Source organism: Lissotriton vulgaris, chromosome 2_1 (assembly GCF_964263255.1).
Source record: "Lissotriton vulgaris chromosome 2_1, aLisVul1.2, whole genome shotgun sequence".
NCBI classification, from domain to species: Eukaryota; Metazoa; Chordata; class Amphibia; order Caudata; family Salamandridae; genus Lissotriton; species Lissotriton vulgaris.
This window is the reverse complement of record NC_141687.1, coordinates 1,587,692,702-1,587,709,129: the sequence shown is the minus strand read 5'-3', so window position 1 is coordinate 1,587,709,129 and position 16,428 is coordinate 1,587,692,702. Positions and strand designations below refer to the sequence as shown.

The 16,428-nt window shown below is 45.1% G+C and overlaps 1 protein-coding gene and 1 non-coding gene across 2 annotated transcripts in view; both read left to right on the top strand.

Annotated features, from left to right (window-relative positions):
• The window catches only part of LRP1B (LDL receptor related protein 1B), a 3,669,685-nt gene that overhangs the window by 1,516,580 nt on the left and 2,136,677 nt on the right, over positions 1–16,428 (top strand). The gene's annotated exons all lie outside the window — the stretch shown is intronic.
• LOC147732937 (U6 spliceosomal RNA) lies at positions 15,000–15,106 on the top strand. Its single transcript, XR_015308802.1, has one exon. It is a non-coding gene; the product is annotated as a U6 spliceosomal RNA (small nuclear RNA).

The window sequence follows — 16,428 nt, the reverse complement described above, 5'->3', positions numbered from 1 at the left end:
AATTAAAAAATTTAAATAATGTAAAAATGTGTTAGCATGTTAAATGCTAATGCTGTTGTGTTGTTCATTGATAATATGTAGTCCTCGGTGAATATTGGTTTGTAAAATGCATTTTAAATAACTTCAAATAAGAACAAAATGTTTTTTTCTCAATTTAAAATGATTTTTTTTGAAATTCCGTATTACTTTCTATCAGGCTGTGTCTGCTCGAGTGGAAGAGATCGCCATAAACAGGAGGTGAGTTGCAGTAGTAAGTTTGCGCTCACTTAACTTCAGTAATAGGAGTCTCAAGACCCTCATTTCAGATAGCAAATGCATAAGTCCACACATGGAAACAATGAATTCCATGCACAACATATTTGCCTCTAACTATAAGAGTATATCTACACATGAAGAAATCGGTGAATGCAAAGCATACTTTTTAAATAGGGCCTCATATATACAGAAGAGAGAATGCTACAGCTTACCAGTCATATTTGTCACTGCTTTTAACTTATAATTTATAAGTATATGCCATTTTTGGCATAGAATAGAAACCTCAGAACCACACATAAGAAACTGCAAAACATATTTTTGCCAACCCAGAAAGAATAGGTTAAATGTTCGAATCTTCAATGTCCATTTAAATACTCAGCAAATGTAAATAAATAAATCAGTATAGAAGCAGATATTTTACATCATCAATAAACATTGAGCATCATGCTTTGTGGGGCACAGCCTCGTGCTTCCTTGACCAGATGATGTGGTCACAGGGCACAGGAGTTGGTCGTGACAGGCTGAGTTACCAACAATGGACAGGATGTGGCTAATTCTCAGGCACAACTGGGGGGGTGAGGCACACAGGCAGCTTCTCAGAATTGGCCCGACCACAAGGAGGAAGGAGGGTTGTGCAAGTTTCAACAGGGACGTGGAAAGCAATTCTTCACCAGGTTGCCAAGAGCATGGCAACACAAAACGAAGTCTCGTGGGTCATTTTAATTACAGTTCAACAGTCCCTCCTTTTGCCATGCAGAGGCTATAATCAGTCGTCATTTAGGTCAATGTCCATCATCTCCTGGACCTCTTTCTCGATCATCGTCATGGTATTGAGATGGTGTGAATTCACTTGTTTGTGTGCCAAAGAGGTGGCACAGAGCCCACACAGCGAGGGCATGCATTGAACACAAAAGCAGCAGGCGAACATTGCGGCTGCAATGATGGCAATGAAAATCATTATCTTCCATCCCCACTGAGATACCATGCTCCAAAACCATCCTGTTAGGGACCATGAACCCTCATCCTGATGGATGTCGGAAGCAATCTTATGGAGCTTCTGGATTGCTTGATAAACTGTTGGTGCATTATCAGGGATGTAAATGCAGCAACTTGTTTTGATCAATTTGCAGACTCCTCCACGATCCGCCAGTATTATGTCAAGCGCCATTCTGTTCTGTAAAGTCATGAGGCGGTCCGCTTGAAGTTCAGCCGTGATGTTACTGAGGGCACCGGTAGTTGCGTTGATGGTGACCTCTACCACCCTGGTGAGATGTCAGAGATTGCGACTATTGACCATAGGGCCCATAAAGGGGAGGAACCCTTTAGCAAAGTCACCAAATTCTTAGCCTGCTGTGTCTTCAGTATCAACCACACCTCTCTTCTGGATATGGTGTTTTGCATCGGCTGTGTAGGTGGGGGAGCAACCAAGCAATGTACCAGGTGCCTGCCCAAGACTTGGGCAGCCAGGTGTAGGCCTTGTTCCCACACACAAATTAGGTATTCAGTTAAGACACCAGAGCTGGGCGAGTCAAACCATTGAGCTGAAGTGTGTAGGCACAGTCACTTTCTCCCACCCATACTGTTCCACTGCTTTTCATGCAGTATTGTCCGGGATGTGGGTAGACAGGGAGATCCCTGAGAGGTGGCAGTCTTTTCTTTTCCCCACCATTGTAGATGTTCGATGGATAAATATACCCATGATTGTTCTCATATTCATTCTTTTCTGCTGAATCTTTATCCATGCTTGGCCACTCCGCAGCCATGATGTGGCAGAATGCTTGTCTGCTACTGATCTTCCCCAGGGATCGTGTGGATGTGTCACCTGAATAGAATGCATCAAAGAACACAGTGTACCAGCCGCAGGCCGAACCAGCTTGAGAAAAAGGAGCAGAATAGGGAAAATCCCAGTGCAGCAACCCACATACCCAACAGTTTGGTGTTCACCACAAGCTGGTGCTGGTGTAACATTTGAATGAAAGTGTTAAAGAAACCTGTCCTTCTGTTCTTCTCATGGGTGGGTAATGACACATGTTGATGAGGTGATTCTGTAGAGGTAGGAGGCTCAGGTGCTGCAAGGGCAGCGTGTATTACCCATCCGAGGCAGGCCAGTTGCAATGAAATAGTCATTAGTACGATTAGACAGATCGAGTACCGGCCACTTATTGTCTTTATGTACTCTTGTTTCTTTATTTCTTTGCTCTTCAAGCTTTCAGTGTTCATTTTGTTTATCGTCTGCTTCACTTCGCCTTCTCTAGTTGCTGCCTGTGATTGGTGGTTGCTTCACCGGGCAGTGATTCCGGCGGTCCTATTGGCACCGTTCCGGTCCGGTGTACCCGCTCCGGTCAAAATGCGCCGGTGTATCACAGCCCTTCAGCGATTTGTCGGAACATGTCAAGCAGAGGGCAAAGACTTTTGTCTCTTCAGTCCTTTTTTCTTGGTCGGAGGTTGTACCGGGTGGACCTGGGCTTTGTTTGATCAGGAAACAAAGGCTCTGGCTGCTGAGTGTCCCGCAACTTCAGATGTGGAGGAACGGCAGATTGCAGATTGTCATTGTCCTATCGTTCAGATGAAGCCCAGGCAATGTTGGCGTCACTGAAGGATAAAAAGCGCAGGACTTTTTTCACATTCATCGTCTCCCAGGCCTTCCTTGAATCACCGGTTGTATGGTAGTGGTAGAGGCACCTTCTTGCAGTGCACTCCGTGAACCCAATTATTTCTACCTGCCACCTACACTGCAGACCTGGTAGCCAGCAAAACTTGCTGGGGTGGCTTCTACCTCGACTCCAAGTTCTTTGCTCTCTGGAAATTGCGGATGCAGACCCAGTCGACTGACTGGATGGTGTGACCAGGGCCCTTGGGTTTGGGTGGCAGGATATCTTCTACCTGACGATGAATGAGATGTAGGTTAGTGGTCAATTCATATAAATAATCAATCAACAATGTGTGTTCTATGTCAGAATATTTGTTTGGGCGGGGTACTCCCCAAACATTTACTGGCCGACCAAACACTATCTCATACAGGGATAGTCCGGTACGGGAATGTGCTGTGGCTCTAGTTGATAGGAGGGCAACGGGCAGGGCCTCTGGCCAAGACAGTCCTGTGTCAGCCTGGATCTTTGCCATTTTTAATTTCAGTGTTCCATTGTGGCGCTCAACCAAACCTGCTGACTGGGGGTGATTGGCGGCATGGAATTTCTGTCTGATCCCCATCCCTACACACACTTTCTTCATTATTTCCCCTGTAAAGTGGCTTCCGTTGTCGCTTCAGATAATTCTGGGCATCCCAAACCTGGGAAAAAATTCCTTCAACAGTATTTTGGCAGTGCTTATAGCAGTGTTGTCCTTAAGGGGGTAGGCTTTGATCCACTTACTAAAGGCACACACAACTACCAGGATATATTGGAGATTGTTGCATATTTCCATCTGTATGTAAAGTATTTGAAGCACTTCGAAGGGGTAAGATGGGGGTGCAAAATTCCCAGCAGGTGTTGGTGTGCCTTTTCCCGGGTTATGCATCAAACAAATCATGCAATTCCTGACTAACCTCTCAGCATATTTTGGGATGTGTTTGTTTTGCCATACCGGAGCTAGCAATTTGCAAATACCTTTTGCACTAATGTGAGCTGGGCCATGAGCCATAGTGACCACTGGCAAAACATAGGCATCCAGTAACAACCATCGCTGTTGTTCAGACAGATCCGTCCAACAGCCATTCTCATTTAATAGGCCTGTTTGCTCTTCCCAGAGTGCCTTTTCCTCTCTAGTCGCCTCTGCCTGTATTTCCTTCATATTCTCAATAGTATCCTCATGCATCCCTTTCTCCAGTACCCTGTTTGAGGGGCCAGCTACATACATACGGGCAGAGACATCTTTAGCTGTTACCTTTGCAGTCTTGTCAGCAAATGCATTACCCCTTCCTATGTCATCAGTAACTTTCTTGTGGGCGCTACATTTGACCACAGCTATCTTTGAAGGAAGAGTCAATGCTTTTAACAGCATGCTGACCAGATGACCATGCTGTATCTTAGTACAGTGAGAACTAAAAAATCCCCTCTTAGCCCATAGTGGCCCAAAATTATAGGCCACGCCAAAGGCGTACTGGCTGTCAGTGTAGATGTTGACGGCCATCCCTATACTCAGTTCACAGGCTCTTATTAGTGCTACTAACTCAGCAGCCTGGGCTGATTGATAAGGTATTCTTTCACTCTCCACTACTGTCTGTAATGTGGTGAAAGCATAGGCAGCCGTTGTGCTACCATCAGGAAGTTTGAAGAACCATCCACGTACAGGGTACCATCAGGGTCAGTTAGGGGTGTGTCTGTCAAATCCAAACGGCCTTTAGTCTCTTCCTCATTCCGAAGGACACAATCATGATGATCAGAATTAGTGTCACCATCAACAATGGGTAGCAATGTGGCTGGATTGAGTGTAGTGCAGCGGCAGATGGTGATATGACTGGCTAAGAGAGTCAATTCATATCCGGACAAACGTGCACTAGTAATTTGTTGAGTTTTTGTCCTATTTAATAAACTGTCAACTGCGTGATAAACCATAACTGTAAGTGCAGTATCAAGGACCAGGCCAGCAGATTGGAGAATGGATATGGCAGCTGCTGCTCTCAAGCAACTGGGTAGTGCACGGGCCATGGGATCTAGAACTGCATAAAAATATGCACAGGGGCGTTGTCTGTCACCAAAACACTGTGTTAGCACTGACAATGCGCAACCATTATGCTCGTGTACAAAAAGAGTGAAGGGTTTCTGATAACTAGGGGTGCCTAGCACCGGGGCCGAACACAAGGCTGTTTTCAGTTCTTCAAATGCATGCTGGCACTCATTTGTCCAAGGGAGTGGGTGGGGAACATCTTTAAGTGTGAGGCTTAATAAAGGTTTAATTGTTAAAGAAAAATTGGGTATCCACTGGCGGCAGTAAGAGGTGATTCCAATAAAAGCACGTAGCTCTTTCTGCATTTTTGGTGGGGGCATCCTACTGATTGTTTGTATTCGTTCAGGGTTGAGGCGGCGTCCCTCCTTTGACAGGAGATGACATAAGTAGGTCACCTCATGTCGACAATATTGGAGTTTGGAGAGGGAAACTTGTGATTGAACTGTGCCAGATGCTGGAACAATTTCATTGTAGCTTCTTTACATAACACCTTGGTGTCTGCCGCTATAAGCAAATCATCAACGTACTGGAGTAGGGGTGTACCTTGAGGTAGGGACAGGGAATCAAGTTGGCCCTTGAGGGCCTGACTATAAATTGAAGGGCTCTCTGTATATCCTTGTGGAGCTCTACATAACCGGAAACTCCGTCCTGCCAATGAGAATACAAAAAGTTCCCTACTTTGTTCATCCAAGTCTAAACTAAAGAAGGCATTTTTTAAGTCAATGACAGAGAAGAAACAAGCAGAGGGGGGAACCATAGTCAGTAGAGTGGTGATATCTGGGACCACGGAAAACTGGGGTACTACTATTTTGTTTATCTCGTGCAAATCAATGACAAAACGATAAACAGGGGGCTTGGAAGGATCGTTGCATTTTAGGACAGGCAAAATTGGGCTATTGCACACATTTCCTCTTGTCTCTTCAACCACGCCCTTGTCAACAAGTTTAGAAATGATCTGGAGTAATGCCCTTTCCCCTTCTTTGGGTATTTTGTATTGAGAAAGTTGGGGAGGGCGAGCATTTTCCTTCAGGATAACAGAAAAGGGGGATATGGACAAAAGGCCAACATCAGTATCACCTTGGGCCCAAAGAGCAGGAGGGACATTCTGAAGTTCCTGGGGAATGGGATCTGAGGAGGCTAAATATACTGGGTGTGTGTTGCGGGACCCATAGTGATGTAAACCCCATCAGGAGAACAGTATATGGTTGCATGTAATCTTTTTAATAGATCTAAACCCAATGAATTTTCGCCACATGTGGAAGTCAAAACTAAAGGGGAATCAACTGTGTAGGGTCCTATTGTTAGTTCCAGTGGTTGTGAAACAGGGCTAAATACTGGGGTACCAGAAAACCCCACAGAATTGTTATTTGCGCCAGACAAGGGGGCGAGGGGACTTTAGAACTAGCAATAGAACTTTTGGTTGCATCAGTGTCGACCAAGAATTTTTCCGTAGAGCCCAATGTTGTAACATGGACATACGGTCCCTTTTGGGAAACAGGAATAGGCACGGGTCCCTTCTCTTGGCCTTGGCAATCCTAGTGGGACAGGAACCCCGTCCCTTCTTCAGACTCATAATCCTCAGTAAAATAATTGCGGTCCTCATAATTAGCGGTATCAAATCTATTCTCTTGCATAAGGGGGAGCCTGTCCTGTAACTGCATTCTAGATCCACCTCATCCTCTCTAGCGACGTTGTCCTATGAAGCAGTCTGTGTGGGCATGGTTGTTCTGGGCCAACAAGGGACACTTGTCACGCCAATGACCCTCCTGGCGACAATAAGCGCACTGGTTGGGTCCCAGCGGTGGGCAAGGAGTCACAGGGGCAGGACTCTGAGCTATTCATTGAAACTTTGGGCCACCTCTGTTTTGGGTCTGGGTCAGGTATACTTGTTGGAGTAATACCCTTGTCTTAAAGTCTTTAGTCTTTTTATCCATTCTATCTCCCTCTTCATTCTCCCTATTCTCATAGTACTGGGTCATTGTCAAAATACCAGACAGGGTGGAGATGGGCCATGGACTTTCTGACATTTTTAACTCAGTCCCAAGCTCTGGTAACAGATTGGACACAAATTTATCCACAAACAGTCGCTGTCCCCCTTCTAAAGTCTTGTCCTGTCCACTATAGTCGGTGAATGTGCTTTCGAATCGTGTGAAAAAGTCAGAGCCACTTCCATCTTTCTTCTGCATGCAAGAAGCTAATCTGTCCCAATTGATACGGTGAGGTGTAAATATCTTTTTCATGGCAGGAAGTATCGGGCTGGAAGGGCTAAGATCATGTGATCAGGTTATTCACCACCAGTTCTAGCTCTGTCAGCTTCCTCAAATTCCTTCCACGTATGGCCAAATTCTGTCTGATCATTATGGCGTATTTGGACCATACTTCAGTCGGTACTACCTGTCCCTTTAACATATCTATATCTGCTAAAGTCATCACACAAGATTGGAGTGTCTAAGTCAATTCCTTATAATAACCTGCTGGATTTTTACGCGGATCAGGCAATTGGCCTTTAAGCTGGAGGATGTCCGACCTTTTCCAAGGGACATGGACCCACATTTGTCTAAAACCTGCCGGTGTGTCAGGGTTGCCATCTATGCCAACAATGTGTTCTCTCCAAACAGGCTGTACCTCCCTCATTGCCAAACCCTTATTTAATGTAACACCAGATAAGGAGTCTCTGTAGGCAACCAACGTGATTAGATCGCATAATAGTGCTGGGCCCTGAATATCCCCTTTTCAACCTTATGCCGAAGTTCAGACAGACCTGGGGGTGGACCTGATTCTACAAAATCCTCCCGCATTTGGATCAGTATGTCACACATTTCACAAAAAATGTCAATTTGTTGAATGCGTGTCCACTGATCCATTGTCATCCATATATCCTGAGCGGTGTACATAGTGTTATTTTCCATCCACATACAAGATTGTTGACTCATAGCGAGTTGTTCCTGTGTACTGTGAGTGGGTGGTCTATGCTGAGTTACATAAGGGATATAATCACAGGCCACAGACCAGGCATTCACTAATAGCCCTGCACTGGGGGAAGGTGTCGGATGACCTTAAACAAGAAATGGGTTGATTGCATTGGGTGTTGAAGGCATATTAGGTTGGACAGGTACAGGACCAGTGGAAGGTGCAACAAGAGGAAAAGAAGAGTGGACTTGCATTGGTACAGTGGCCTGAACAGTCGGGCGTTGGGAACAAGTGGCTGAGGAATCTGACAATCCAGGGCATGGGCAGAGGCAACAACTGGAGCAGTAGCGGGGGTCAATTGGGTAGGATCAAGGGCCAGATACATGGCGGGGGTATAGGGTGGAGGGGTGCTTAACATGGAGAACATGAGAGGGTCATCCTCCCTGTCTTGGGCCTTTTTCGGGAACCTTCTTTGCAATGTAACATCCATCTACCTGCATTCGATTTAATCTACCCTGTATTACTATACCCTCTTCTATTCTCTGATTATCATGATTCTGGGCTTTCGGAATCACACTCATATGAATTATTTTAGCTTTGTTCCTTTTGAGTTTGATTTCTTTCTGTTTGAACTCCTTGCGCCAAACCCGAAAGGAATCAAACATCGCAGGTTTAGCTTTTCATTGAAACAACTTTCCCTCTAAATTATCTAATACAGGAGGTTCTAAACTACCGTACATTGTCCATTGTAATTCAGCACTACCCTATGTATATTTGTGCCAAAGTGAGGAAAGCATAATCGGGCCAACACCATCTTTAGTATAGACCTCATGATTAGGGGTCCACAAAGGAGGAATCGGACAAGATTCCTCTAATGCGAAGTCCTGTGTTCAATAACAACAACACCATTTCCGAAACTTACTAAATCCAGGCATCTCTAGACGTGTATACTGGTTCAAAACATCAAAGGGTAAAATCTAATATTTTAACTGTACTTACCCTCTGGCTTTGGCTTTTGCAAAAGTCGAACAATACCCAAAAACCAAAATACAATTCACCAAAGAAGTGGGCCACTCCCACTCTTACCTGACCGTTAATCTTCCATCCCACGGCAAGTGTCACGAAGGTCTCGATCTCCAAAAACTAGGAAACAGAACTGGGGTGTCAGTCGGGGCCGCAGTCAGGTAGCCCACTGGAGGGAGGAATCACGCAATCAGAGACCTCAGGCCCACAAAGACAATTATCAGCCGATGTAGTGGCGCGCCTCCCTTGAAATTCGATCACGGACCCCTCACGACCACCAGGCTCGATGACGACCACCGAAGACGCCCCATGTTGGGTGCCAAATTGTAGAACCGGCTTTTTGCAGACCCCCCCCCCACTAGGAGAGTCAAAGCCAGCGGTGCAGGTACACCTAGAATCTACGGGTTCTTTTTGATTAAATCCTACATTACCAAAGAGACCAGGACAACCAGCCGTGGAGGGAAGTATGTTATTTATTAGCTTGAGCTAAGGACAGGGTCCAAGAATGGTACAAAGCCAATTCTATGGAGACTGCTGCTTCAATCCGCAATGCACACATACTTATAGCGCTAGCCACGCCCATTTGCACAATACATAGTTCCATATTTTGATAAGTTCCTCATCTGACAAGTTCTTCATCAGTCTTGTGGTGCAATCGTGGCCAGGGGACATCTGTCTCTGATTGCACAATGTACACACCCTTGTGCTTCCTTGATAAATTGTGCGGTCAAAGGGTGCAGCCTTGTGCTTCCTTGATCAGATGGTGTGGTCACGGGGCACAGCCTCGTGCTTCCTTGACCAGATGGTGTGGTCACAGGGCACAGGAGTTGGTTGTAACAGGCTGAGTTACCAACAATGGACAGGATGTGGCTAAGTCTCTGGCACAACTGGGGGATCGAGGCACACAGGCAGCTTCTTGGAATTGGCTCGACCACCAGGAGGAAGGAGGATTGTGCAAGTTTCAACAGGGACGTGGAAAGCAATTCTTCACCAGGTTGCCGAGAGCATGGCAACACAAAATGGAGTCTTGTGGGTCATTTTAGTTACAGTTCAACAAACCTAGGTTATATAAAAGCTATATATCACTATTAGGGCCTGTATGGAAATGAACTGTCAACTAAGAGTACATTTCATTGCTATGCCTAATCACCCCAGGTGTCCTAGTCACTCCTATGTCCTCTTTAGAACTCATATTTCCATCCCCATGGGCATAAATAAGCAATTTTCTCTCATCTCTTACATTTAGCATATACTGTTAGAGTGCTACTTTCTACTAAATGTGTTAAAAGAATACCATTTTCTCTCACTTTTGAATCTTCCTATTATCATATTCATCAGTTAATGTTGGACACACTATCCCATAGAATAAAACTTGGCTGATGTTTTCTCTGGGTCGATGTAACTGCAGCTGTCATATCCATTTTATAGATGCCTTCTTTTTAGCTTCCTCCCATTCCTTAGCATTGATCCAATCCTGTTTATGAGGAAGAAATATTCTGCTTGATATAAAATTAACCAGTTAGGGACATTCGACAGCTGTGACCATGCAGCATGTCTGTATTGCACTGGGTGATTTTGATATTCTATAAAAGGAACTGGAACATTGTCCTATTTGATTGCAAGATCATGATTGTCTGTGTCACATAAATGACAATGGTGCATAAATATAAAAGAGCTAAGCATGTAGCACTTTTATAGGGTGGTTTTGTTTTTGACTACATATATTGCCAACTCTGACCTCACCTGAGTGCCCAACTATAATATAGATCTCTCAGTGGAAAAATATATTGAATACAGAATTTTCTTGCATGGAAGATGATAAATAGACGGCTGGTATGTTTTAGTGACAAGAAAGTTTGGCAATGGTGTACTTCTCTTCAGTCAATGTTAGAAGAATAAAAGCAGGGACTTAAGGAAACAAAGAACATATTCCAATGTCTAAAGACCAATGTGTGATAAATAGTTAATTGACCATTTCGACTTTGTTCATGCTTTGAAATCTATCAATGAGCTTAAAGAGAGGAAGGGTAGAAAGGATGACAAAGGGAAAATGGCTACATTTACGCTGTATTTGATTTTTTTTCAAATTATAAAGTCTATGGTACAATTGATAATTACCTCCCAAAACTATAACTGATGAACTTCAGTGATTTTTCCGGTTCAAACCTTAACACTATGACTGACATTGTCACCTAAATGAATCTATTTTTCTATACCTAACAACAATGTTACTTTAACCTTCATTTCTTACAGTGAATTTCTAGCATGTTCAATGTAAAATAATATCTTCTTACAGGGAATAGGTCCACAATTGTCTCTCTATTGGAAACCAAGTACCCCGTTGAAACAATTGACTCACTGAAGTATTGTCCAATCAGTTTTTTCTTATAAAAGGGAAAAGTACATTTATTATACACGCACTGTATGCAGATTAGGTACCTGAAAATACCTCTGGTGACAACCATATATTATATTTTATCCCTAATGAGTCCAGAACATCATACTCACAAATTCCTCATGTATAGCAGATGCAACATCAGAATATAAGAGAATGCCATTTTAAAAATGGCATGCCTAATGGCCATGTTAAGGGATCACCACATCAATGTGCAAAGAATGCTTGGTAAAGCAGGCCTATTGACTTTGTCTTGTCAAGGGGTCACCATATCAATATTTAAGGCAAGTAGATTCGCTTTTTTGAAGTAATATCCCTATTTATAAAACAGGAATCACAGTTAGTATTCACCAAAGAAGCCAATGGGATAAATAATCATACTCAAATCCATTTATTATCTACAAATTTTTTGTCAATAAAGCATTCACACATGTTAAATTATTTGTCAGTCCTTTTGTATACATAAAGCCTTCATGGTTCAGCCACAGAACCAGCCACTAAGAATCCTTGCACTCCAGTGCCCAGGACCAAATGCTCCAGCCCTGAGAGTGCTTTGATTTAGAGCAAACCTTGGAAAGATAGGGCAATTTTGTAAACATATCTGGAAGGGGTGCTGCACCTCTGCAACCCCCATAACATCCTTGGAAAATAAGTTGGTGTTTCTTCTGCCCCTCTAAGGGTAACTTCAAATAAAACAAGTAGCTAGATTAGCTCACACAGGGCATTAAATGGTTCTGGCTCACCAGGAAATGTGACTAATAATGAGCAGCTCTTGATCTTTTTTCACTTAAGTGGCCTCGCACCACGACTTTATTTCTTTTCTTTTGTTTTTTTGTTTTTTCGGTGGTGGTGCCTAGCCATCCACAGCCTTTGTCTCCTTTTTATTTTTAGATGCGCAGTACGATTAACCAATTTGCATGCTGAAGGCTCTGTGGCTCCTCTCGTGCCTGAGCTTCCGTTCCCTCATGCTGGGAGATAAATGTTTTCTCTGTACCCCACCTGCGTTCCACATGGGCAGGCTACTACTATATCAGTCTTAAGCCTTACCCAGACATGGGCATGGGGGCAGTGGTCATATATTGCTATTGGGGCTCTTGGCATATCAAGAGCAGGAGTGCTGGCTTTTCATGTTGCCCTGGGAAAAAATTTGTCTCTGGAAAGGGGGCCCCATGAATGCCGCTCTCTACAATTTGAAAATGAGCAGAAATACTCAGGCCCTGACCCACCTCAGAGGGAATTAAAAGCCCATCAAGGGCTATGGGGACCTGGAATCCCAGCCAACTAGATCATTATCTCTTCACCTAATGGACCTGCAGAACTCCTACAGACCTACATATCTCTAATTCTAAATCATGATTTCTCCAAAACTAGTACATGGATGTACAGTAAATTAAGAAAAACATGCCACTTGGGTGAAGGTCTAGCTTTCTACTATTTATGAGGCCACTTGCGTGGCTCGTGCACATGGTGCAAGACTAATGCAAACCGTAAGACAGATTTTTGAAGCCACTCAAAGCCACTTTGTGCGGCTCTGAGTGGCTCCAAAAATCTGAACTACTGCAACACAGCTCAAATTGCTGCCCTGGAAAGACATTCGCTGTGTGTCGCCTGGGTGTTCCCACACAACTCCAATGGTTTTTGACAGATTCCCAGATATACAAGTACTTGTAAACCTGAGAATGTGCCAACATCTTACACCTTCCAAGGGGAAGGCATAACAATACCTCTATTTCTCCTTGTTTCTTTCTCTTTTTATATGTGCTTCCTTCTGCAGCACACATAGAAAAAGGTACATGCCTCTCAGTATTGTTTTGGTGTAAGAATGTGCGCCTTCCTTCACAAAAACAATCCTTCATGCAATGAAGGCACTGTGAATCAATTTGTGAGGATACCTGCATTGGCGTTAGGCAGCCAAAAGAGCCCCAGCACAGGGGAAAGGACAGGATTGTGCTGTATTTCCTTAAATACTGCTCTTCTTTCCCTTTCCCTTTCCCCCTGTCAAGCAGTACAGCAAGGTGAGTTGATGCACTGCACTGCACTTCCCCATAAATAGACCCCTTCGTGTAATTCTACTTACCCATCTTGGCTTTAGTGCCTTCTATGACACCCTGTCAAAATAGCATGGTACAAACCAATTTTAGGATCCCCTTTTTCTTGGCGACTGCTTGGCATATGACCCCAAACCTTCTAGGAAAGAGCTGAGGTGGAGGATTTTTTTTTGAAAGGTTTTGTGAACATATTTGTGTAGTACACAGTCGTGGTCGTCACTATAGTTATAGGTATATTAGAGTTACCATTGTCAGAGTGATTTTTGTTTCATAACTTTAATTCTGTTAGATGAATCTGCACAGAGGTTTTTAAAAAAGGCCTATCCCCTGAGCTCCCCAATGGAAAGTTTCACATCAATCTGTCAAAGTGGGGACCAAGAAAAAGGGAGAGTCCTAGAACACTGATCTTCCATGATTCCCCATGTTAATTGCCATTGAAATTTTTGCTCTCTGATACGAAAACAAGCTAACAATTACTTCAACAAATTTGGTAGAAAGTAGTAGAAATGAGCATTAAGACAGGGGCCCGGGCTGGGCATCAAGGGGGGAAAAAATTCGGTATATCTGGATGGATGGCTATGTGGAGTTCTGCATTTTCGAGAATTAATAAAAATAGAGGGGCATATTATCAAGGAACAATGTTAACATGATTGCCGCTTTAGAGGCAGTTTTCTGCCGCTAAAGCGGAGATAATGGGCTTGATAATATGCCCTTGAGAATACCAATAGAAGCCCATGTTCTGGTGTTAACATGGAGTTTTATTGGAATACTCTACGGCATATTATCAAGCCCATTAACGGCAATAATTTCAACGCCGTTCCTTGATAATGTGCCCCAGAGGCTTTTGATTTTTCGGCTACCGTTGTCCATTTCAGTCCTGCAATACCAGCACTTATACAGCTGGCCCAATCGATCTGATTGCTCAGCCACATCTGTGAAGAAACTGTTTTGGAAACCATTTCGGGACTCAGGACTTGATCCTGCCACTTCAGCCAGTGTCACCAGATGGTTGAGCAGCACAAATAAGGTTGATGTTGATGCTGCAAAGACGTCTAACAGTATGACTGAACACAACATGGTTCCTTCGTTAAAGGCACCGAATATCTCTTTAACATATCCATTACCCCCTCATGGGTCCTCCCCGTCCCAGTCCTTACCACGTGAGGCAGTCCTGCCTCCACCCAGCCAATCAAAACGCCAGAAATCCAAAGGTCGAAGGTGACATAAGCCCCTCCCACCCACCGCCATGCCATTCCTGTTTTTTTTCTGCTCCGACGGCCGTCGGAACGCTGGTGCTCCCGGTTCCTGCCTCTGTTCCTGTTTGCTCTGGATGGTTTGGCGGTGCCGTGAGTGTTTCTTTTGCATTTTTTAAATGCTTCTGTTTATGGTCTTTTCAGGTGCGGCCGCTCTGGTCCTCTGGCCGGCCACGCTCCTGTTCTGGGGTCAGGATGCTCCCCGTTCATGTGCTGGGCTGGGGCCGGGAGCCCTCCTGGTGTTCTGGCCCCAGGTCGTTCCGGCGCTGGTGCTTTAGTGCAGATGCCGGCCCCTGCGGCCATGTTCTTCATATGTGGCTGTGGGTGGAGACTGCAGGGCTGCCCTTTTTTGTTTATTTTCTGTTCTCACATATGAGATTACTGTTTGGGGCAGTGTTTCCTGGGGGGTTGCTGGGCACTTCCTTTATTGGTGTGTTGGGTGTTTTCCTGGTGCTCGCTTCGGCAGCACACATACTAAGCTTGGAACGATACAGAGAAGTTTTGCATGGCCCCTGCACAAGGATGACATGCAAATTCGTGGGGCGTTCCATATATGGGGTTTACTCCTTTGCTCACCATGTTTGAGGGGACTTCCTCTCCGGTGCATCCACGGAGCTGTGCTCATTGGTGTGTCATGTGCCTCTGGTGTCACAGGCTATCATGTGCTGAGGGTTCAAGTCCTGCCAATGCTGTCAATGTGACTTGGGATGTTCATTTTCATGCTGTGCTTTGGAAATTTGCATTCTCTTTGTCCATGTAGCATCTTTTGCGGTTTTTCTTGGACTGTTTTGCGCTGTCTGCACTGCTGGTGCATGCAGCTATGCCATCATCTCTTGTTGGTGGGATCGTGGATGTTTTTTCCCTGTTGGGGTATACATTCGGGGTTGGTCCTTGAGATTTCTGGCGTTTTATTGCTGGGTCTTTCTCCCTGATTCATTTGCTCCGGCGGGGTTTATTCCCATTTTTTACCGGCCATTTTGTGCTGTCCTGTTGGCTGTACTGGCTGCGGTGTGGCTTGGCATTGCCATGCGGGGTGTTCCTCTCTTTCTGGGGACACTATTTTGCCTGGCGGTCTTTGTCACCTGGTATCCTCCATTTTTCTTCTTTTTTGCGCCTTCTCCCTCGGTCTTCGGAGGCTTTTTCCCTGGAGGTCCGGGTTGGGCGGTTGGTGGATTCCGCTCTCAAGAGTTCGTATGCTGCTTCTCCTTTTTTGGGGTGTGTGCTTGCTCTTTTTCAGTCTGTGCTTTCTTAGGGGTCCCTCCTTCAAGTCCTGGATGGTTGGGCCTTGTCCTCGGCTAAAGGGGCGGCGGGGGCTTGTGTGATTTCTCTCTGGCCTGTGTTTTGGTGCTTTGCCATTCCCCTGGTGACTTGGTCCTATGCCTGCATTTTTTGCACTACGTTTTGATTCCCTGCCTCTGCGGCACCTGCTGCTGCCCCTGAATGTCAGTCGGATATGTTGTGCCCAGGAGGAGTCTCCGTGGCCTGGTGGTTGCATCTCTTCCTCTTCAGGTTGTGTGTTCCGCTCCTGGTGTTGACCTGCTAGTGGGTCGCCTATCTCCTTTGGTGTCATTGGTCCGGTCTGCTTTGAGAATGGTGATTCCTGTTGGTCGTCATTCTTGGTTGCCGGTTTCCATTCCGGGCCGTCCCCCTTTTAGGCTATTTTCACGGTCGCTTCATTGTCCGTTGGCACTGTGGTGCGTTCTGCCATCTTCTTTGGCATCGGCCAATTTTTTGTCGCTACGCTCTGTGGTGCTGGTTTCGGTGCTGGAGTGGGGCCGGGGGTCCTCTTTCTCTCTGTTCCAGGTCCTGGCTCCCGTTGGTCTTTCTGTTCGGTTCTGCCTCCCGGGGCTTTGGTCGGGTTGGTGCGGCTGTGTCCCTT